The 23,582-nt window shown below is 31.9% G+C and overlaps 1 long non-coding RNA gene across 19 annotated transcripts in view; it reads right to left on the reverse strand.

The window, feature by feature from the left end:
- LOC143243000 (uncharacterized) overlaps positions 1–23,582 on the reverse strand; it is a 46,484-nt gene that overhangs the window by 16,912 nt on the left and 5,990 nt on the right. For 3 of the 19 annotated variants that reach the window (XR_013023633.1, XR_013023626.1, XR_013023634.1), the window contains 4 exons: positions 18,712–18,913; positions 13,770–13,929; positions 12,536–12,716; positions 11,750–11,827 (listed from right to left, as the gene is read on the reverse strand). This is a non-coding gene — a long non-coding RNA (uncharacterized LOC143243000). The other 16 variants (XR_013023632.1, XR_013023643.1, XR_013023637.1 and 13 more) reach the window with 16 other exon arrangements.

Raw genomic sequence — 23,582 nt, forward strand, 5'->3', positions numbered from 1 at the left:
AAAGACAAATAAGATTAGTAGCAGCACAAGATAATCACTCGGTAGCAAAATGCTGTTGATACTTATAGTGCAAGTACCAGTTTTGAAGCTAACATCCGAGCACGATTCCATGATGCAAGGTGCTTCCAAGAAAAAATCTAGACATTTGTATACTTTTAAAGGTACCGTACCAAAGAAAATATTACACAAGAAAATATCCACAGTGGTAATAAGTTTGTTGATGTGGACAATATATCAGAAGTAGCAGCAATGGAATTTTGTCAGTGTTTCTGAGAGATTGGTTGATTTAGTGTGTTATAGCACAAAGCAGTTAGGCTATCTATGTCAAACATCCAGTAAAAAAAGTAAATTTAGTAAAATTCATAAAAGGAAATTAAGGTAAAACAAAATAATGTTTAAAAAACAACACATAAATAGCATAAAACCAAAGTTTACATCAAGTCTACAACATTAAGAGAAAAACTACAGTAATTCAAGTTGTAAAGGACTTTCTGTAGTGTAACTGTAATTATCGTAACTCACCAGGAGGACAAAGAGGTAAGTACAAAAACCACCATAAGTCACCTGAATTTCTAGTCCTGGTTCCAAATTATTTGACGTTATGGCCATTTTCAAAAAAGGAAAGTAACAAAAATGTTTTAAAAGAAGTGTAGCAAAATTATAGACAGGATAACTAATGTGTAGTTCAAACAGCAGCATCAGGCACCTGAATTTGGCCTTTCCAGTCCTGGTTTCAAGTGATTCAATTTTACAGCCAGTTTCTAATTTCAAATCAAATTACATATACTGTGATTTTCAAAAGGGAGCCACATTAAAAATGTGTAATGTATATGTTAAAAAACACTTAAATGGCATTAAAAAGATTAATGAACTTTATTATCCATGCATGTTAATAAACTAGACATTAAAGCATATTTATAATTAAAAGTTTTATACTATCTGATACAGAGATGCCAACTATTTCAAATGACTGAGCGTAATTATTGTAGACAGAACCCTTCCACAGTTTCAGTCCTTTTAGATTTGCCAGAAACAAGACAATCTGGTAAACAAGGCCTCTTTTTTTCCAACTTGTGAACGATCGCATTGGTGTTTCCATGCTGCTTAGAAAATGATAAATACCCATCGACACGAGCGCTGATTGGCTGACAAGTACTGATGACATAACTATGGATTCCCCCACGTACCCAGTAGGAGAAGCACTGCACTTAAACTATTGGTAGATGTCGGAGATACAAATATTTTTTTATTATTTCAAGCACAAACATGATTATTGCAAGTAGCCATTTGGACTATGTCTTTTATTTATTATCAAAATTTATTTGTATTTTACTAGAAATTTTCTTTTTTACCCCTTTCAAGTCCTGGGGAACAATTTATCACTTTATTGTATTGGCCAAAATAATATATAATAATTCGGGAGTTGCAACAAGTTGTATTATTTGTCTGTATGAGCATGTAGTTGTGATGTATACACCAAAATCGTAATGATTACGTTTAAATCATAATGGTTGGCATCTCTGCTGATGTTCATGATTTAAGTTGTCAGGTATGCAGTTTTGTGCTCAGAAGCAAACAAAGTAACATTTTTATTACTTGGATAAATAAAATTACCAAAAATAGAGAAAATTGTCATCTCTATTTGCAATTAGTTTATTATTATTGTGACAATTGATTAAGTCATAGTTTTGATTAAACTGCACAAAACTAATCAATGTAAATACTTCCTGAAGGTAACCAATTAAATTTTCTAGTTCTAAACAGTTCTCTCAGTTGTTTAGCATGCAATTGGTACCACAATACATGCTACAATAACATGAAGAGGGAAACTTCAAGTCATTTCTGCATAGACCACAAATTATTTGTATACACTGGAAGGTTATATTAAATAAACAAACAATACTTTCATCATAAACTGAGACAAGTACCTTTATAATTCAATTTTTTCATACGTATGATGTAGTGTAGGTTTATCCATACCTACTGAAAGCTTAAGAAATCCTCTTAATTCTTAAACATAAAATTCCACTTCCAGAAGAAACTCCCTTCCCCCCCCAATACACAACAGAATGTTTCAAAACTTTCCAAACAATCACATTTAAATACTTTTTTCTTCATAACATTCCTTAATTGTTTCTAACTTCATGATAAGGACAGAAAGAGTTGTTCACATGTGTACAAGATGTTGAAAATTTGTTCACTGACTACAAAACTTTGTATCAACAGAGACCAATTCCATGTCTAAAAGTAAGGATGAAAAGACAGTGAAAGACCATACTTACGATGCATGTACTGAGATGGTATGATTCACCATAAAACCAATTCTTAAATTTTTGAAATCATAGAACATATTTTAATAAGCTAATTTTCTTTGCTCTTATAAGAAAAATAGCAAAGGTGACACAAATTAGCCTTAATATTTGCAGAACAAGTGTCTGATCCTCCATAAAACAATTCTACTGTTGATCTTATCAGTGAAAAACATTTTCCAAATTCATGTTCATTCATTAAATCTTTTAAAGACTTTCTCAAAAGCATCATTTGATCATCAGAGCTATCGCTCTAGTAGGTCTCAAGTCTTTCCAAATACTTGAATTTGTTTGATTTTCATTTTTTTGGAATTTATAAAACATTGTACACTAATAACTTTTGTTATGCAAAATAAAGTTGTAACCTGTTTCTGTCAGTATTTTTATCACAATTGTTAATATGTATTAGTGAAAATAAATACATTTTAATGAAGTTAAATAGTGAAATGTGTAAAATCAGAAGGAATGACTCCATTAAAACAGCAAACCTGAACCTCTAACAAATTATACTAGTTTGTTATAACTCAAAAACATGAGAAGTTATGGACTTGAGCACCCACACCTCTACCTCCTAATTTCTAATTTTATATCAATAAGTAGGGCTTCTTTGATTTTGCATCTGTTTTCCTACTTAGCATCTGGGAGTCTCCTATGATAACGCGTTTATTACATTTGTCGTATTGAAAAACATGCAAAGATAGTTTTTTGTGTTCTTTGAATCTAGTTTCCATTTTTCTGCTTCTGTCCCCAATGTAGAAGTTACGACAGTTGTTGCATTGCATCTTATAAATCATGTGTAAAAACATGTCCCACATTGTTTTCCCATGTAGGAAGTTGTGGGCTTGAGCACCCACGTCTCACTGTCCTAACTTCTATTTTTAATTCTGTATGTGTTGCTACTCTATTTCTTATATGAGACTGGTGAATGGAGGTTAAGACTGATAGACAGTTTATCTCCACTGCAGTGTAGGTCCTATTTCTTTGGTCACCTCAAAACCCTAGCATACATAGTATGATCCCACACTGTAGCTTGTACCCTGGGATATTTTCAGTCAATGCAGCATTTTTTTTATTTAATTCTTTTTTGAGTTATAACAAACTAACACACACATGTGAATTCTATGATTACTGATATTCCATTTCTGCCTTTACAAATGCATCATTAATGTAAGAAAAATGTATAACTTGCATAACTATCAAAGTTTCTCCATTTAGGCCTATACACTTCCCCTGGAAGTAAACAAACTAGCTTTTGATACATATAAATATCAAACGTCCCAAAATAAATTTAAAAGAAATTATTATGGTTATTCTAATCAAATGATGTATACTTTTCACCATACTCTTCTTCTAACTTAAGTCTTACTCTAACTTCGTGGCCTGGGATGGCCAGGTGGTTAAGGCGTTTGACTCGAAATCTGTGGGGTGCGGTTTCGAATCCCTGTCGCACCAAACATGCTTGCCCTTTCAGCTGTGGGGGAGTTATAAGGTGACGATCAATCTCACTACTTGTTGGTAAAAAAGAAGCCCAAGAGTTGGCGGAGGGTGGTGATAACGAGTTGCCTTCTCTCTTGTCTCACACTGCTGAAGTAGGGGCGATGAGTGCATAGACCTCGAGTAGCTTTGTGCGAAATTCAAAACAAACAAACAAACTCTTAGTTATTACTTCGTGGAGGAGATTGTTGGCAAGAATGAGACAAGTAAGATGTATTCTTTGCATGTGAAAAAAGGAAAACTTTGAATAGATAGGCTTCCCTAACCAGCACAGTTGAAGAATGTATATCTAGTTACAAGTGCGATTGGCCACACAGACCAATACTACAAGCGGAGACCACCTGAAAAATCAACGACAGCAGAACGAGAAACCGTGGTACAGATCTCACCAGGAGACCGGAATCAGGCAAAGACTAGCCGTGGCAGACGAAAATCATAATCTACAGCATGATTAAATATTTTTGGGGTCATTACCTCTTGTAAAGACAGCATTACATCTCTACCATGTGGTAGAAAGAACGGACTTTCCAGATTAGACTCATTTTCAGCACTTATGTAATAAATGAACAAGCATTTCCTACGTTTTCTGATCTTTCTCACAGTATTGAGAGATCATATCCATTTTGTGAGACCTCCACCTATGTGGGTGATGTGGTCATTTGCCCATTTTTATTAAAACTTTTTTAATAGACAGGAGATTCCAAGTTCCTGTGGGTTCGAAACTTTCCTGTTCTTTTCTACAGGAACTTGGAGTCCCTCCAAGCTGTGTTTTGAGTGTCATACTTTTCAGTGTAAAGATTAATGCCATCACTGAACAATTCCCTCTTACTGAAAGAGTAAGAAAAAGAAAAAAATATTTGTCTTAGAAATCTTATATACAACAACATGCACACTATATTTCATCAGGAACACTATTTAACATAAGTATAGAAGGTATGAAATTTCTGCTTTTTTAGAAACTTAAATAAGGTTCATGCTGAACGAACTTCAAACAAACCTTCTAAATAACAGATGTTCTACAACCAATAGCAATTCAAATTGTCTTGAAATAAGTTTCCACTTTTATACTTGTATACTTATAGTGAGTATAATTATCTTGATACTGTAAGTCCTAAAACCAAATCAAATTCTTAAAACAAAAATTGTTGAACCCTTTACAAGTGAAATATATTTATCTGTAACTTGGTAATCACATTCAAAATTCATTTTCCTTAAACTTTTGTCCAGAGTAAAACTTAGTTTGCACAAACTACAATGACAAGTAACATTATAATATTTTTAACTTATTCTGGGATAGTTCAATAGTCAAGAGACAGGGTTAAAATCTCCCTTATGTAAAAATATTTTTCATATAGCTACTTACCTCTGCACCACTAAGAGCTATTCACTTACATACAACTACCACATGCCATCAACCTTGAACAAGCTCTCATGTGCATTATAACAGCTTATGACAATCACACTGCTGTAGCCCTCTACCAATGGGAAGGTCACACGATCTCTGTATAAGCACAAGTTTTCTCTTGACAAGGCAAAGAAAATTTACTGGAAGTAAGAAAGATCAGGAAAGAATTGTCTGTTTTATATGTTTTGTTTTAATAAGAGTTCAGAATTGGCTATGTCAATTATATTCCCAGAAAACTTTCATTTAAACACTGGCCACTTAGAAGGAGGAGATGGGTTTAATATTTTCCATTCTCTTGTGTTCAATTCAGATTTTTGTTTAGTAATACCTGTGAGGTAAAGACAGCAACTTGGTGGTTTCACATGGCACCAGGAATGAGAAGTGTAAGATGTTGTTCTTCATGTAACATTGTATCAGATGACTATCACCTTCTTACATTCATTTTCTTATCAATGAGAAATTGTCAATGTGTTGAAATATGTACATTAATCAAGGTACCATAATACGTATATAAACCACATGAAAATGACTGGAAAATAAAACAAACAAAAGTCATCACACTCGATCTTCTGGGTATATTGGAGAATAAAAATTGGTAGGAGGCAAAATCCAGAGAAAAAGGAAACTGCATAATTATATAAGTTATGGAAAACAAATGTGTTACTTTTAGTTCACATACCAGTCTGTGAGATCGCCAAAGACAAACAACGAAAAGAGGAAAGAGGCTGTGCTATGTTGAAACTGGCAGGAGATGCAAAAATGTCTATGGTCAAACTCATTCAAAGAAGAATATGCAAGATGGATCAGTTGGTGACCCTAAACAATTAAAGCAGAAAAATATACATGTAGAGATTCAGAGATGATAAAGAAATGACAGGATAAGAACCACTCAACTTTATGGGGACAACGAAAAGACTAGAATAAAAATCCAGAGTAGAGTGAGAGACAGATTCTATCATTCCTTCTGTTAATAATGAAGATACAGATGATCAGTGAGACGTGGATAGAAAATAGAACAATAAGAAAGGAAAAGCATGAAAAAAGAAGATTGAAATTATGAGATAGGACATACAAAGCTTCAGGTTGTTAGAGAAAAAAGAAAACTGGGAGATGAAGTGAGAGAGGAAGGCACTGACAGGACCAAAGCCTGAGACTGGTTCCAAAGAAGAATAACCTCTAAAATCTAAACCCTGGATTCCAAAGGGTTGAGAACAATACCAAAAAATAGAACTATAAAGAAAAAAAAAAAGGACAAGACAAAGCACCTAGATATAAGATGGAGGGATATGAACACCAAACTAAGGAAATACCAAAAACAAATAAATCAGAACAAAGAGAGAATGGGAAAAGTAAAACTAAAGTAACAAACTGATTTTAAACCATCTGTACACTAGGTCCTGTATTCAAGACTCAGCTCTGTGCCAGTTGGCTTGGAGTGAGTAACGTGAAAACAAACTTTTCCAAATAAAACCCTCTATTAAACTTTAGCCATCTTGCTTCCACAAGTATCAGAAAGAGGAAGTTTTCTTAACTAGACTATGCATTGGTCACAGTTTTTTAACTCATTGTTTTCTTTTATCTGGCATTGTTGCACTACTGTGTTGTCTCTGTAACATTCAGGTCACAACAAGCCACATTTTATGACTCTCAACAACAGCACCAATTTAAACATGGTTTGTCCTATGGTTTATCAGTAACATTACAAATATTTTTCGTTTTTTAAAGGACATTCATCTTTTTAATGCCATTTAACTTTTTAATTTACACATTACATCTTTTTTAACATAATTATCCTTTAAAAATCAAAGTCCATGTAGTTTTATTTGAAATTAGAAAACAGACGTTACATCAAATAGCTCAAAACCAGAACTGCTGCTGTTTGAACTACTCATTAGTCAACCTGGTGAGTTATAATTATTAAAATTTTGCTACAAGTCTTTTAAAACTTGTCTTATTTTACTTTCTGAAAACAGCCATTATGCCAAATAACTCTAAACCAAAGCTTCTAGAAATCAAGAGAAAGGATTTATTCCATACATTTAGCAAGAATGTTCACTGCTTTATTGAAACAATATTGTTGTATTAATACCAATACTATGAGTTGCAGCCTGTGAATGAAGAGTGGATATAGTTCACTGATAACTTAAATACAGGTCCAAAATGTGTTCTTCAAAACAGTAACATATACGTATGTTCCTATTAGTCAATCGATTCACTTGAAGGAAACATACAAAACTATCAAAATTCTTGTTAATAAGGTCTAATACAAAGAACATGGCTGGCTATTTTGTGGAAACTTGAAAGTCCTTTGAATGTTGTTGTATTAAACACCCAGTCAGACAAAGTTTTCACATTTTGTGTGTGAAATGGGACAAATGACACAAAATCAGTGCTGGATAAGAAGTAATAACCACACAAAGTCAGACGGATACCAGAATTGAAAACACTGAATGTGAAAGTCTGGTTGACACAAAGAATGTCCTATTACTTTCATTTCATATAAAACTGGGTTTGATAGATCAGTTTGTAATTATCTTAAACAAAGATGGTGACTGTTTCAAGTATCTGTATGAGGAATTCCCAGCAATTTCAGAAGCAACACTGAAAAGGATTTTGTTTAGCCTCAGATTAGAAAACTGACTTAAAATGAACATATCTAAGTCTGTTTGTTTATTTGAATTTTTTCATCAAGCCACACAAAAGCTATCTGTGTTAACAATCCCAAATTTAGCTATGAAAGACAAAAGAAAATGCAGCTAATCATCAGCATCCACTGTCAACTTTTGGTTACTTTTTATTAAAGAAAAGTAGGGTTGATTATAATGACTACTTTGCTGAAAAAAACAAGCATGTTTGTTTGAACAAGGATTCAACCCACAACTCACAGACTGCAAGTTCAACTTGCAATACGTGAGATCATAATACATAGTTCTGACACTAAATGATATAGATTTCACAAAAATATCAGGATGAATCTGAATGCATATCTGTTTGACATCAACTTTCCTCTTGTTTATTCTTTTTTTTTTTTTATCAACAAACATAATAAAAAAATGTTCAATGTGGCAAATAAAATAATAATTTGATCAAAGCAAGAGTTTTATTTATTCCTAATTCATAACAACATTTTTATATGGAGGAGAAATGGATATTATTTTCAAAATCTAACAAGCTGAATAATAGGAAGTCGTGGCACCCAATATACTACTGCTATAGAAGAAATCTAAGAAAAACAATCTGTTAATTTTCTTGTCCAAAAATGATGCCAGTCTTCATGGTCAATATATTTCAACATGTATATTGGGATATTTGTTTTTTGAACTATTAATGTGAATCTAGTTATCACTGTAGTGGGCTGTATTGTTTTCACTGGCCGGCTACTTCAATTAACAGATGCTGGGTGAAAAATAAAAAACATCTTTTTAACAAAAGTGCTTATTATACATCACATACAGTTTGTTTAATTAGTCTCTTTGTACAATACTGTGTGAAAGTGTAAGAGCAAAAGAATATCTTTTCATTCTTTCATTTTATGGGCTAATTCTTCCATGTTATTACTGATTGTAAATTTCAATGCCATGGTAGTGATTCATTGATCACTTTTTAACAATTAAACAAGCTAGGGTGAGAACACTGAGTTTTTAGAATTTCCTATGCTTGTACCTTGGACATGTCATAATGGTTCTGTTTGAATGAATATAGTGGTAAAATTTAGGGCATGAAATAAATGTCATGGTACAACATGCAATGTCTCAACTATGTAGAAAGAAGCTAGCATATTGAACCAGTATGTGTTAGAAGAAATAAATTTAATAACAATCCACAAATAAATCTTGATAAAAACAGTAATAACACACAAATGACGTTATCATTCCACAACTCAAAATGAGGAAATAATTGTCAGTAGATCAGAGACTTTGCATAAAAACTTTATGTGATGCTTGTTGGACTCTTCATCTAATTGTTGTAGACTTGAAATTTTCCCCAACTACTGTCAACTACACCACAAATAATGAGTACAATACAGATAAATTTGAAAATAAGAAGGGAAGAAACAGAACACCTAGAGTCAATGAAACTGGCATTAAGTACCTTAGTTTGTGCAACCTTCTGGATAGAAAGAAAACTGGTTTCAAGCATGAGATAAATGACCATGTACCAAATGAAAGAAATTTGTCCAGATCTACAATATCAAGATAAGCCAATAATGATAGAATATTTAATCATGTAGCAGTTAAAAAACCTTTACTTTGTTCTCCAAGTATTGACAAGAAACTGGACTGCTGATAATTGAAAAGAAGTAATATGGATGGAAAAGTCAAAGTTTGAAATAGTTTACTCAAAGTGTACATTGTACATCCAGCAGAAGAAAGATGAAAGATTCTTATTTCAATGCACATGATCCATCATGGCAGACCCAGTTCTACTACCAAGAGGATAATGACCCCAAACACTCATCCAACGTATGCAGAAATTACTTAGCTGAGAAATAAGCCACTGGAGTTATTCAAATAATACAATAGTTCCCTAAGAGCCCCATCTCAAATGAGCAGATTTGGAATTTCATAAATCAAAAACTTGAGAAACCAAAAGCTACTTCCAATGAAACTATATGGGAGTGTATCAGAGACATTTTGACTAAACTCCCAAAGGACACCATGATTAAACATCTTGTAACAAAGCCTGAAAGACTTTCCATAGTTATTAAAGTAAAAGGAGACACAACAAATATTCACTGTTTGTTGAACTCTCACTAAATTTTTCTTGCACTAAATGTGAAGAATAATAAAATATTGATATTTTACCTGTGATTTATCTTCAGATGTTTTTTGAAAGCTGCCTGAAATCTGATTTTTGACTTTGTCCTAACACTTTTGCACAGTACTGTAGGATGGGCCTAAATGAAACTAAACATACTGGTACTGCTTTTTGGTGTATGTTATCAAGATAATAGGTTCAAAGTAAACCAAAATATCTGAGTAAAATAACAGTAATTTATACCATATCTTTAATAAGAGTTCAGAGGCAATGTGGTGTTTATTTACGTCCACTTCTAGACACCTGTCTAGAAAGTCTTGAAAATCTGTAGGCAGGTTATCTTTATTTTCATTGTTTGGTTTCCATTTGTTAATATTAAATCAAGTACCTGAAAAAGGAGTGTGACTTGATGACTAAATCAATAACTTAACAACACAAAATAATTCTGATAATAAAAATATACATGTATATATAATGAAAACAATTATACAGGGTGAGCCAAAAGTAGGTGGACAGCATTTGGAATAGGTTTATGTATCGGTTATATTAATGCAATTGTATATTATAACTATGTTGCAACTATATTATTTGTGTTATATAATTACAATTGTATAATTACATTTGTTTTAATTTAATCTGTTTTCTTTTTTTAGATTGTTAATAGAACCCATAATGTCAAATACTTTAAATACAGATAAAAGAATATGGGTGTTAAAAGAGTATTGGAAATCTCTTTTAGGAAGGAAAACAATTTGAGCATTTGCGTTAATAAATAACATTTTATTTTTATTAATATAATTGTCTTATTACATATAGTTGTACGCATACGTGATCTCTAAATAAATGTTTTTTTACTGTCCACCTACTTTTGGTTCACCCTGTATATATCAGAAATTATAACTAATTCTGTTAATGAGACTAGCATTACAGAGATAGAATATACCTTACTTACAAAACACAAAAATACTATCTGCTTCATGCACTATTACTGACTCATGTCACTTGACACCCATGACATCGGAATGTACAAATCTTTGGATAATACTCCCTAATACTGTCTAAATATCTCCACAAAATATAACTTTACAGTAGCAGAACACCCTGAGTGAATTACCTAACATGTTACTATTTATTTATAGGGGTTTAACAAGATGGTAGTGATATTGTGGCAGAAAACACTATACTTTATGCATTTTAAAGATTATTATATCATACACTCCACAAGATTTAATAATTAACTGTTTGTAATTGTATATAGTCTTGTTAAATATTCAGTGTTGCTGTCATCATTCCACTGTTCATTATTACCTTCATTACATCTACATGTTTGAATTATGTGAACATTCTTGTTTTTGTCTTTATTATATCTATTACCTGTGGTTGGTGAAGACATTCTGGACAAAGCAGACAATTGTATTTTAAAATACAAAAATGTAGCTTTTAAGAATTTTGGTTTCGTGAAACAATGATAATTTTTACTATTAAACTTTACAAGAGAAATATCTGTGTTTAACTAAAGCAAAGCATTAATACACCCAAGTTATTAAAAGATCTTGAAATTATTGGTGAAAGACTGGAAGTCCCTCTGAGATTTATAAAATCACATTTTTATATTATTGTTGCACCAAAGTATTTAACTTTCCATCTAATTTCATAGACTTGTAACTTTTAAAACTTAAACAATTCACAAAAGAGAAAAATGCAAGATACCCAAAACAAGGAGAAAATTGAACTTCAATCAACTCTTATTCCTTGGCTGTAAGTATTGGTTACCTACACTTACCATGTCAGAATTTTTCTGATGAAATACCAAGGAACCAGATGTAAACCTCTGGTCCGTACTTTTTCCTTTTTATTAATTCTGGAACCAACCAATGCCAAGTGTCAACCAGGCAATAAAGTTATCATGCAAAAGAAAAGAAAACAGAAATAACTACTAGTAAGCCTTACAAAATTAACTCTAATTTAGATGCCAATGCTGTAATCTGATTCCCAACATTTATAAAAGATTACACTGGATTGTATTTTGTGTAAGAGACTGAAAATTTAATATTTATTGCATTACACACTAAATAATGTTTACAGTTTTGTAAATAATGCTACATTTGAGAGTACTGTATAAGCTGCAAATAATTTAACAAACTCAACCTTTCTTGAATAAAATAATTTCAACAACCATGTACATAACACACGTACATATAAAGAAGTTGAAACAAGCATAATAAAAACTAAAGAGTGCTGGTTGGAGATAACATACTGGTAGAAGCTTAGAACAGAAATATATAAAGTTATTTCAAAGTTATTTATATATGGAATAAATTGAAAAAGTCATTATGTCAGAACCAAATGTGGCTGCAAACTCCCACATTAAAACTGTAACGTATTACTTACAACTACAATTTAAACAAAGCAAACCTGTGAGAGTGATATGCAAAAATATTCTTAAACTTGTAAAATTGCTTGAAATTGACCATTTAATTAAATAAAGACAATATGTTAGCATACAATTTATAACAGGTAAGATTAAAAATACAAAAATTAACTAAAATGTAACATTAATAAGACTAACCCAAAGCTCATCACCAACAAGATAGCTAACCAAATAGTTGACGATGGTTTGGATGTTTACTTTTGTCCACCACTATAAGTTCGGTGACGATAAGCTCTTTTCCTGGTTTTCATTGATCTCTTTAATTGCAACTTAAAACCCAGTAGCAGTTACTATGGCTGTGTAGATAGTTCCTGAACCACTGAAACAATAAAAGTATCATTAGAATTTGTAATGTGCTACAACGTGAACATATTACCACATGCTACTTATAAAATTATTGTACCTTTTGAAAAGTAATGGATTAACACATGTTTCTAGTCTTATATTTTTGTAAGGTGATAAAATTGTATACTTTCCTTGTATGTTTATTATACAGCAGTTAGAAAATTGTGCACAGTTACTTTTTAATTATATGAATTCTACTCTAAGATACTGATAAAAAATAAATGGTGCATTATATTCACACAAGTAAGCACCGTCCCTCCAAGTTATATTAATAACCTTTTGGAAGTGTGTGCAGCTGTTACATTCACGATGTCCTCATAATATGATGTTAGTTTCGAATATTTAATACAACAGTTCTGCTTAGATTATATGCAGAAATTAATCTATTTTAGTAAATGTATGGTTTTAATCCTTACAATAGTAATAACACTAGGGAATTTTTTGATCTATAAACCTTGTAACCATTACTGTGATCACACTTTGAAAGTTCCTTGGAAATAATGTATTTCTACACTGTTATTTTACTCTTCATAATTTGTCATATCTCCTCTTTAAATCAAAATGTACAATTATTTAGTTACACATTTTTAACACTTTCTGAGTTATGCAACTATTTTTGCTGGGACTGAAATAATTACAACTGAACATAAACCCTTATTGATGTAAGCTGTTTTTGGGTGAATCAAATTACCAGCTTGTGACACTACATTTTTTTTTTTCCTTTGCAAGTCATAAATGTGTTAGATGTTTTAATTATTCAAAATTACTAAATTTTATAATTTGAATCATATTTTCAATACTTCAGGAATACCATTCTACAGACTGATTAACCTGCATATTTATTTTTAATCTACATCACATATTCTATAAAATTGTTGTGATATTTATAATTTTCTGTACTAAAAATTAACTTCCAATAAGTACTTATCTCCTTTTACACAGGCCTAGAATAACCAGACAGTTAAGACCCTCAACTTGTAATTTGATGATTGCTAGTTCCAATCCCCATCACACCAAACATGCTCACCCTTTCAGCTGTAGGGGCCTTCTAATGTTTCAGTCAATCCTAATATTCACTGGTAGAGAAGTAGCCCAAGAGTTGGCAGTGAGTGGTGATGACTAGCTGTCTTCCCTCTAGTCTCACACTGCTAAATTAAGGATGGCTAGTGGAGATAGACCTCATGTAGCTTTCACGAAATTATAAAACAAACAAACAATCCTTTTACATCAATACATATTCTTGTTCAATGCTGCCATCTTTTTGTAAATCTTGTTTTCAAGCATATCACAAGTTTCTGCCTCCTCTTGTTTGCAAATTATTCATTAAAATTATCATGTAACAACCCTCCATCAGTAATAAAGTAAGGTATTCTCATTTTGCTTATGACTTCATCTGTTCAATTCTACCAGATATCACTTTGAGTTCTCTTAGAATTTGGAAGCATCAGGTTTTAATGAAGAGGTAAGATGGGAAGTGTGAAATTTGGTAAGAACCTTCCAGAAATACATTTACAGTTTAGGTGAATTACAACTTCCAATACAGTGCATTATGTCATATCATCATATAGCAAGAATCTTACATTGAATAGGTGGAAGAAACAGTTTGAGGGAAGGAAAGAAGCATCCTCCAAAGCCATCCAGAGGACACACCTGAAGACAAGAAAGTCAAATTTGGAAAACTGATGTGGGAGACTGAGCCAGGTATACATTTCACCCAGATAAGAAAGATGTGGTACTTATGGGAAAACTGGAATGTAATGAGGGCTATCAATCTTCATTAGAAGAAAAGTGAGGGCATAAAACACAATGGAGAGTCTGAAGGAACAACAACACTTGAAACAATGCAATGGATGACCACAAAGACCTATTTTCAAATGCAAACCATACTGATTCACTCAATACAAGACATGGTAGGGATGAAGAGTATTCTATTCCACCTTAACCATATATGTTTTGGTTTAGAATAATGGCTACTTTGATAACACTTTTACAGTTGACTAGATGCCCCCATTTGTTCTGTCAAGGCTATATAAAATAAACTTTAAACAGCTTTATCAGAGATCCATAGTATGAAAAATCAACTTTGGAAGTACTGATGTGATTAATTATTGTAGTTTACAAAAATAGAGGCATTCGTGTAATCCACACCCTGCATACTGACAGACTTGATGATTTATTGAGATGGAAGATTAGTGTGAGAAAATAATACATTATAAAGAACATGGACTTTACCAAACACAAGTTCTAACTTTTTGATAATCTATAATCAGTTCGCATGTTTACCACTTTGCAAAATAAAATTGACAAATGGAATGAAAATTAAAACACACTCAAAAGGAAAAATATTATTAAAATATGCACTTCAGACTCAACACATACCTAGATAAAAATGCTGCACTTTACAGGTCACAATTCTTTCAAAACAGAAACTAATTACATGATTTATGTTCTCCTTGTAGCTGGCCAATCAACTTAGATGGCAATAACCCAGAAGAACATATTACTTTTGATCCATTAATAATACAAATTCACACTCAAGTTGATACCTGGTGAACTATCCCATGAAGCAGCAGATACCATCTGTGATGACTCATGTTAGGTACAGCAACACCTAGAAGTCAACTAGCACGTGCCCTAGTAAGAAGTTCTGAGCTAGAATCATAAAAATAACTCAAAATTTTATGTTTCATATTTATCAAGCTGAGGTACCTTTCCTTCATTTGTACATGAACTTAAACAAAATCTGGAGGTGAAAGATATGATAAATGAGAAAAATCCTGATTTTCATACAATTCATTTACTAGACTGTATAATGGTCATTATGACCCTGTAGAAAGAGGTAGTATCAATTGTAATGTCAGTAGGGGTGCATTCTGTTACCTGCTTTCAACACCCAGCTCATCACATCTTTCTGCAGTGTTTCACATGATTATTTAATAGAAAACCAATGGCTACAGAAGTGTCTTACAGACAGGTCAAAGTAAGAAATTACAACTCAAACAACAGCTTTTCATACCAGCCTTATGGTGGCTGTTGAAATAGAAACTTCATCTCAGTTTATGCATTATTGTAACAAAGGCAGTCATCTTTGTTCATTTAATTCCTCCAAAGAGAGCCAAGCACAGTCTTCGAGATGTATATATTAAATGTTTGTGTGCTCTGTGCATCGATGAATATAATTGATGTTAACTCAATCAAAGTGTTCAATAACAGCAATAATGGGGTGGAGGAGTTAGGAACCATCCATTAGCATGGCCACTTCCGAATTATCTTCACATTTACCCTCATTAAGAAGGATAGTCATCTATTGAAAGCACTACTGTTTTTGCTCCCTTGAAAACATTATACACAGTTTGGTTAAGACTGGTCCAGTGAACCTGGATTAGTTAGATAATGGAACAAGAGACAGACACAGATTTTTGTGTTTTGTATATATACACAATATAGCAATGAGGTTTTTAGTATCTGTACACCACCTAATTCTACCTTCAACAAATCAAGACAGGATTTAGAAAGTTATTTTCCTTCTTTCTCAGACAACATGTGAAGAGAGAAAAGAGTATTGTTTTCACCTGCTCTAGATCTCTCAGACCTATGGTGTCCAACATGGTCACCGCTTGCCACATGCCAAAACAGCTATTGACCTGTGGTGAACTGGTGCTTTACTTCTACCACCTATTTTTTTGTATAATTAATTTTCTTAATAAATAATTGAAAACATTACTATGTATTTTTACCCATCTTTAAAAACACAGTTAATTTTTTTGCCTCAAAGTGAAAATGTTAACACATTTTAAACAGTTTGGGTGACTATGAAATACAGTTGGACACTGGTGCATTAGACCTAAAAGCACACCCACTCCTACAGAGTTTTGAAGAACCACAATTTTTCCAATGTTCTGATTTCATTTCAGTTAAAAACGCACTTTTAAATATTGTATATAATAATTTAAATTTGTGTGTTGGACTAAGGATTCTTTACAGTGGATGTTTGCCACTTTTTTGGAGATAAATTCAAAATAAATGAACAGCATGCATTCCACTTATTCTAAAATATGTTCAAAACAAGTGAAACATGACAAATTCTTCACACTACGTGTATCACAACTGGATCTAAATACTGCATGGTTCTCTTCTTGACAAAAATCCATTTTGGCCAAATTCAATTGGTTTAAAATGCAGTTGACAAGCCAAACTATTTTTCTCTATTTTAAATGATTCATTTCACATTTTCTAACTTCTATCTGACTGAAACTCTCTTTTCCTTGGTTTTACTTTTGGCTCACTTCCTACTCTGTGGTCTTTTGTATGGTTGTTGACACTTTTTATTTCTTGCATTGAGGCATTCTAGAAATCTCTGTAGCCTTAATATCAATTACACAACTTTCAATAACCTTCTGCTTTCAACTTTCTTACTGTGAAACAAAACAGTCATGAAATATTAACTCACAAAATAAATTACACTACTTACATTAAACAGTGTATTCTATCTTATAACACTGAACTTATATATTTTAGTCACTACACTACTTGCCATTGATTGAAAACACTTAAAGTTTGTTGTAATGCAGTTTTTGAAGAGGAGGAAAAGAGAAAGTGGACCAGTTTGAACAATTCTTGAATTTCAAAAGATAACTTAATTTTAGTGAAAATACTTGATCAAAACTTTGAATTTTTTTGTATACAAAATACTAGTAATATTTACAGAAAGCTAGTCAGATTTTGTGAAGATACACATATCATTTTAAAAGTTACAGTGTGGAAACTGATGATTATGAACAAAGTCACACACAGCGAGTCTGTAATGAAAGGGTTCATTTCTTTTGTTCCTATCCCCCTCTTACATGACATTTTAAGAAGAGAAATGTAGTTCCTCTATCCAGGAAGTATTTATTGCACTGGCTATTGAACCTTACCCTTCCAAGAAGCCAACAGTTGTTAACTACTATTCACAGCAGTGGATATACTAATTAGACTCCTTACTGAAAACCTGTATGCATCTGTTGGATGCACTTTGTTTCACTGTTACTTTGTGTTGTATCTTACCATTTGCACTTGAATGAAAAGGAAAAGAAAGAGAGTAAGATATTTGGTGTAGACCGAAGACAGTTTTGAGACAGCAGAGTTGTTTTATAGTACCTATAAAAAAACAAAACAACAACATCCCATATCACTTTAAGCTTTGATGTTATGCTTATAATGCTAACAAACATCTCATGAGGGTCCTAGCAACATAAGAACTGGTAACTACAATTTTCTCTCCACATGTAAAATCTAGGTGATATTCACCCAATCATATAAAGCATTTTGAATTTATGTAATTGTCATAACACAATAACAGTTTTAAACAAATGTGTTCTTTCATTTTATACTTAAAATAATTACTAAAAGTACTCTATTTCTTATCTCACAATAAGGCACAGAGCCTTCTAGAACAAAATTTCAGTCATCACAAGACATTTGATAGTTTGGTTTTTAATAGGAGCTCAATAACACAAACAATGGAGGTGGATGGGTGAACTAATGTACCTGTCTTTCTCCTCTTATGCTCCAAAAGTGCTCTTTTCCCCATTATAAAACACTGTCCATAATTAGACCTTGCCTGCTGTGAGCTTGGAAATACAAATGTCAGCTTTAAAAATAATTGACACATATACACATATTAAATGTTGATATACAAAAAAACTGCTGTTCAATTTTACACTTTAAAAGGGTTTGCAAGATTGACAGAAAAGAATAAGAGATCTACATCGATCAACCCATATGGAGTAGAGGAAATCCACAGCCTTCTGTAACCCCTCCCTCATAAACGGTTTTGCATCAGATTGCTTAAAAAGTAAGACCCCATTTTATTGATCCCCTGCCTTTATAATGTCCTCCAGATGTTACTGTAGGAGCTTCACTATGTATGTTTAGCTCACTTCAAGAAATTTAATGTTTGAAAAAAAAGGAAATGGACAAACGTGTACTTGCTGTGGAGTGACTGACACCTCTACCCCCATAGTTTCACCTCCACTGTTTATTGGTACTTTTCCTTCTGATGGACAGATTCTTCCTTCACAGGTTTCTTCACATTAATCTTGTTCAGCATCACTGACATGACGACAAGGAGCTGGAAAGTTGAACTTGAAGGCCATTCACACAGTCAAAAAGGCTTAAAATCTTATAGTTCTGTAAAGAAGAAAAATACAGTTATGCTAACACTAAATCTTGTTCTGAACACAAAATCTCAATTTTGTCCCAATTTATTTTTAACATTTTAACTAATTCCTGGGCAATCAAGATTCAAGTCATGTAAAATTTGCATAGCTTTTCTTTTCCAGTTAAATATAGAATTATAAGAAAGTTAACTGTTTAACAAGGTTTACTGCTATTCATTTAATGTCACAATAAAAACTTTGAGAAAAAACAGAATAGTATTCAGTATAAATCTTTAAAGTTCTTAAATGGATAAACTTGAAGCAGGCACTTCTTCATGTGCAGCAAGCAATATGTAGACTAAATTACTAACTACAATACCCATACAGTAAGACAGTACAAACAATTCATGAGGTAAAAAAACAGCAAAAGCACAATGAAAAAAAATTAAAACAAAACAAAAGTCAACATACTAAGAAACCAAATAAACACAGCCATAAAACTATATCACCAGATAAAATTAACGATGAATTAGACAAAATAAAACAATACTTCACCAACATCAATAAGTTTCCTCCACAAACCGTAGAAACATTATACAAACACACCTAGACAGAAAGCAAAATCAACCAACTAAAGTAAATACAGCTCACGAATCAAAAAACCACGAAACCATATACTGCTGTATACCATATATTCCCGACATCAGCAAACAAATAACCAACATTTGGCAAAATTAGTAACAAAATATGACATTCAATTAATACCAAATTTATTCAAAACCCGCACAAACTGAGGTCTACACTATGTAAAACTACACTGACAAACACCACACCAACATTTTTATAAAATACAATGTGATAACTGCCACGACTTCTATATTGGAGAAACAAGTAGAAAATGGAAACCAGATTCAAAGAACATAAAAGTCACCTTCACACGTTTTCCAACACTGCAAGTCAAATAAACACAACATAACCATAGAAAACACTCAAATACTAAATAAAGAAACAAACATAAACAAACGTAAAATTAAAGAAGCCTTACTTATACAACAACTTAAACCCAAAATAAACCAATATAAAGGAACGCCTTTATACCTATATTAATATAATAAATAAAATTATATATTCAAACATCTAATACCGCCCTCTACATTTCGACACACAGTTACACAACCCCTTTCAAACATGTGGTCAGCTTCCGGTCAGTTACCTCTTTCTTTGTGAACCTGACGATGACCGAAGAAGGTCGAAACGTTGTTCGCTCTTCTATGTAAAGTGTTTTCTCAGCCCAAACGAGCCGTTTTGTTATAAATTTCTCAACAAGTGGGTTTCTCGTCATCACTATGTCATGTAAGACAACATTACTATAACTGTACATTTATGCGTGTCAAGTTATTGTTATGACATTGTTGTAAATATCTGAAGAACGTACAATTTGTTTGTGTAGAGGTAAATGAAAATAAATAGATAACCATAATACAGGTGATTTTAAACTTTAAACTACATACATGTCTGTCTTGGAATTTTATTTTTAAAGTTATACAGTCTGAACTACATAATCACGAGCAAAATACTGTACACAGTAGTGTATGTAGTCATTACAAGTTATGAAAAGGTATATACGTGGTTGTTATATATTCAGTAAATTGAGAATAACTACACATTGTGTATACAGTCAAATTAAAACAATTCACTTTGCACTCATCCATATATATTTCAAAACTGTGGAATATTATTTACTGTTGGCTGCAACTAGGTAAGCTACATACTAATCAAATCTACCTGAATGTACACTATAAACTATGCACATCATAAAAATGATAACATCTTAGCTAACACACCGTTATCAAATTTAATTTTCTACATAACAAAGAAAAGGAATAGAAAATATAGTACAACTATCTTGCTGTTCCTGATTCAAATTTAGAAAAAGGTAAATAACCAATATATGACTCTTAATATTAGTACTACATTACTTAAGACAGATGTGCCAGTACAAATTTATAATGATTCTTGGATGCTTTCCATTGTTCTTTTAACCTGAGATTATTTCTCTTAGACACAAATTTATTCTTGCTTAACGTGGGCAATATAGCTTACCTTCATCAAACTTTAATTTTAAAAAATACAATGAAACCATGCTCCAAGCGTGTACAAGTTCCACAAGCACTGCTGCTAACTCTGCCTAGCAATCATATAAATCTGACCATATCCATTCCCTCTCTTTAGTTGATCACTCATCAAATCAGATTACAAGTATTCAGAGAAGTAGCTTCTACATCTTACAACAATAAAGTTTCATATATAGAAGGAAGTATAAAGTACAATACAACTATTTCATGAAACTATGGATATGACTCTTTGAATGTTAACCCATTCATAGATATCCCTCTTTGTGTGACACTGAAGGGAGAGTCTGCATGATATATTTCAACTAATGATACGCTATGACTAGTCAGTAACAATTTAGTGATCAGCTTTCATTATGCTCTAAATGCCACATGCAATGTGTAGAAATTCACACACCTATATGTGGTGCATTAATACAAGAGTATTATGATGTTGAACAACAAAGTTACTGCTATTATGTACCCTTCTTTATTGTTGACATGATTTTGTTGGTATTTACCAAAACCAAATTTTGTATGTCTGCAGCATTATTGCCCTTGCAAAGATGCAATTAGAAAGCTTTCATGTCCAAAGCACACCACTCTTTCATGCATGTTTTCCATAAACCATACAGTATATGAAGACAGTGCTTTCACAATCCATGTTACAACAGTGTAATAGCATATATAATCTTTAAGTATTGTTTCTGGTTATTTATCATTTTATACTAGTAATTGTATTTGTTTCATTTTACACCTTCTTAACCCTACTACTATGTGTAGGGGTCAGGGGATGTTATCACATTTGTAGATTTACATTCAAAATTTTATTGAACCATTATTTTATGAAGATATGTTGTAGCATGTAATTCAAATGTAATAGTACACAATAATTAATTAATTTAAAATAAATATTAAAACAAATTCCTAAATATCAAATTTTGTTTGTCATGTACTATACTACATGCTTCTTTATTTAAATTATATTTCTGATGTCCAAAGGCAAAGTTTATACTTTTTCACAAATAGAAATTTAAATTAACAAATTTTGACAAGCTAGAATATAAAATAAAAAAACCTCCTTTCTTATCTATTTTCTGAAATATTACTATTTTAAGAAAATCAAAAAAGTTAATTCTGTCTATTTCTTTAGTTTTTGCAAATGATTGTTTACACATTCTTACTTTGTTCTATGAAATGTTTATAACCAATTGAAAGCTCAGAATTTTTACCTACATGGTATTTTAGGTTTGAAAAGTGTCTTCATGGGTAGATCCATTTTTTTGTTGTTGTAGACTCACAAGGAAAGGTGAGATGAATGATGTTTAAAAATATTTTTAGACATAAATACATTTTAATTAATAAGAATTATTAATTACACTAGAAATCTGTGGTACTTAAATATAACCTATGATGTTCTTTATATCAATATGTGTACACAAAACAAGAAAAATATTTTACATACTTCAGTTGTAAAATGTGACAAGGCTTAGCAAACTGTGGAAAGTACACATTCATTGAGAAGGAAACATCATTGTTTTCCTGTATTTCTTTACTTAATGTTCTGTGCTCTATGATAAGTAATTGATATTTCAAGATTTATTTGTAGACAGTAATAATAATAATATGTATAAATATACATAAAATGTACTGCATTACAACTGAAATGTGATTGTATTCTACAAAATACTGGTCTTCAACAAAGTTATTTCATCAATATCATATATATAATTCTCAGCAGTTTTCAGTTCATCTCTGTGTGCTTGTACATCATAATGATTTAAAGATTTATAAAAAAATCCAGTTTATGATTAACATTGTAATTGTGTCTGTTGAGGTTCACACGAATAGTGGTTTTTACTGTTTTAGTTACTGATGAAGTCATGATCAGAAAATTATTTTTGGGAGCAGTTTGGTCGTACATAAGTAGTTTAATATTTCACTGCATGTAGTAGGTCTGCAGCAGCCATTCCAGATGTATGATAAATTTTAATTGTTTTTCATAAATTGGTTTTGATTCATAGTTTTAACACAAAACATTTTTTAATCTTTTTGCTTATTTTATTTAGTATGTTACATTTTCTGTTTTTAAATGCAGTTTAAGTATCTATGTAAGTCAGATGCAAGTCTTATATGAATACTGATCTTTTATTTTAGGCAAACGTTATACGCTGTATCTATTGTGCTGTAACACTTGTGTTTTTATTGTCATGTCATCCTGAAGTGAGACTATTTTATATCATTACAATAATTAGTACTTCCTTACTGTGAAATGGACTGTAGTACAGTGCACTAGGTTCAGAGTTAGAATTAACAGTGTGGAATATGTATTGAAGTTATTGATTTCATCTCTATCTACACATCTTCTTGTTCAATTCTCCATGAGCCTGTTGTAGTCCTAAGAAACCTATAAGACAGTAGTTGGATGGAGACTTAGTTTTAATGTTTGAGTAATGATTATTTTGGTGATTGCACAATATTAGGTGGGATTTCTTACTGTTCATGTTTGAAATAATTCTGTGCAAAACATTTAGGGATTTGTATTTTGCAGCTACTTATAACTGTATGATAGGCATTACTGTACTTGAA

The sequence above is a fragment of the Tachypleus tridentatus genome, unplaced genomic scaffold (assembly GCF_004210375.1).
Source record: "Tachypleus tridentatus isolate NWPU-2018 unplaced genomic scaffold, ASM421037v1 Hic_cluster_2, whole genome shotgun sequence".
In the NCBI taxonomy this organism is placed as follows: Eukaryota; Metazoa; Arthropoda; class Merostomata; order Xiphosura; family Limulidae; genus Tachypleus; species Tachypleus tridentatus.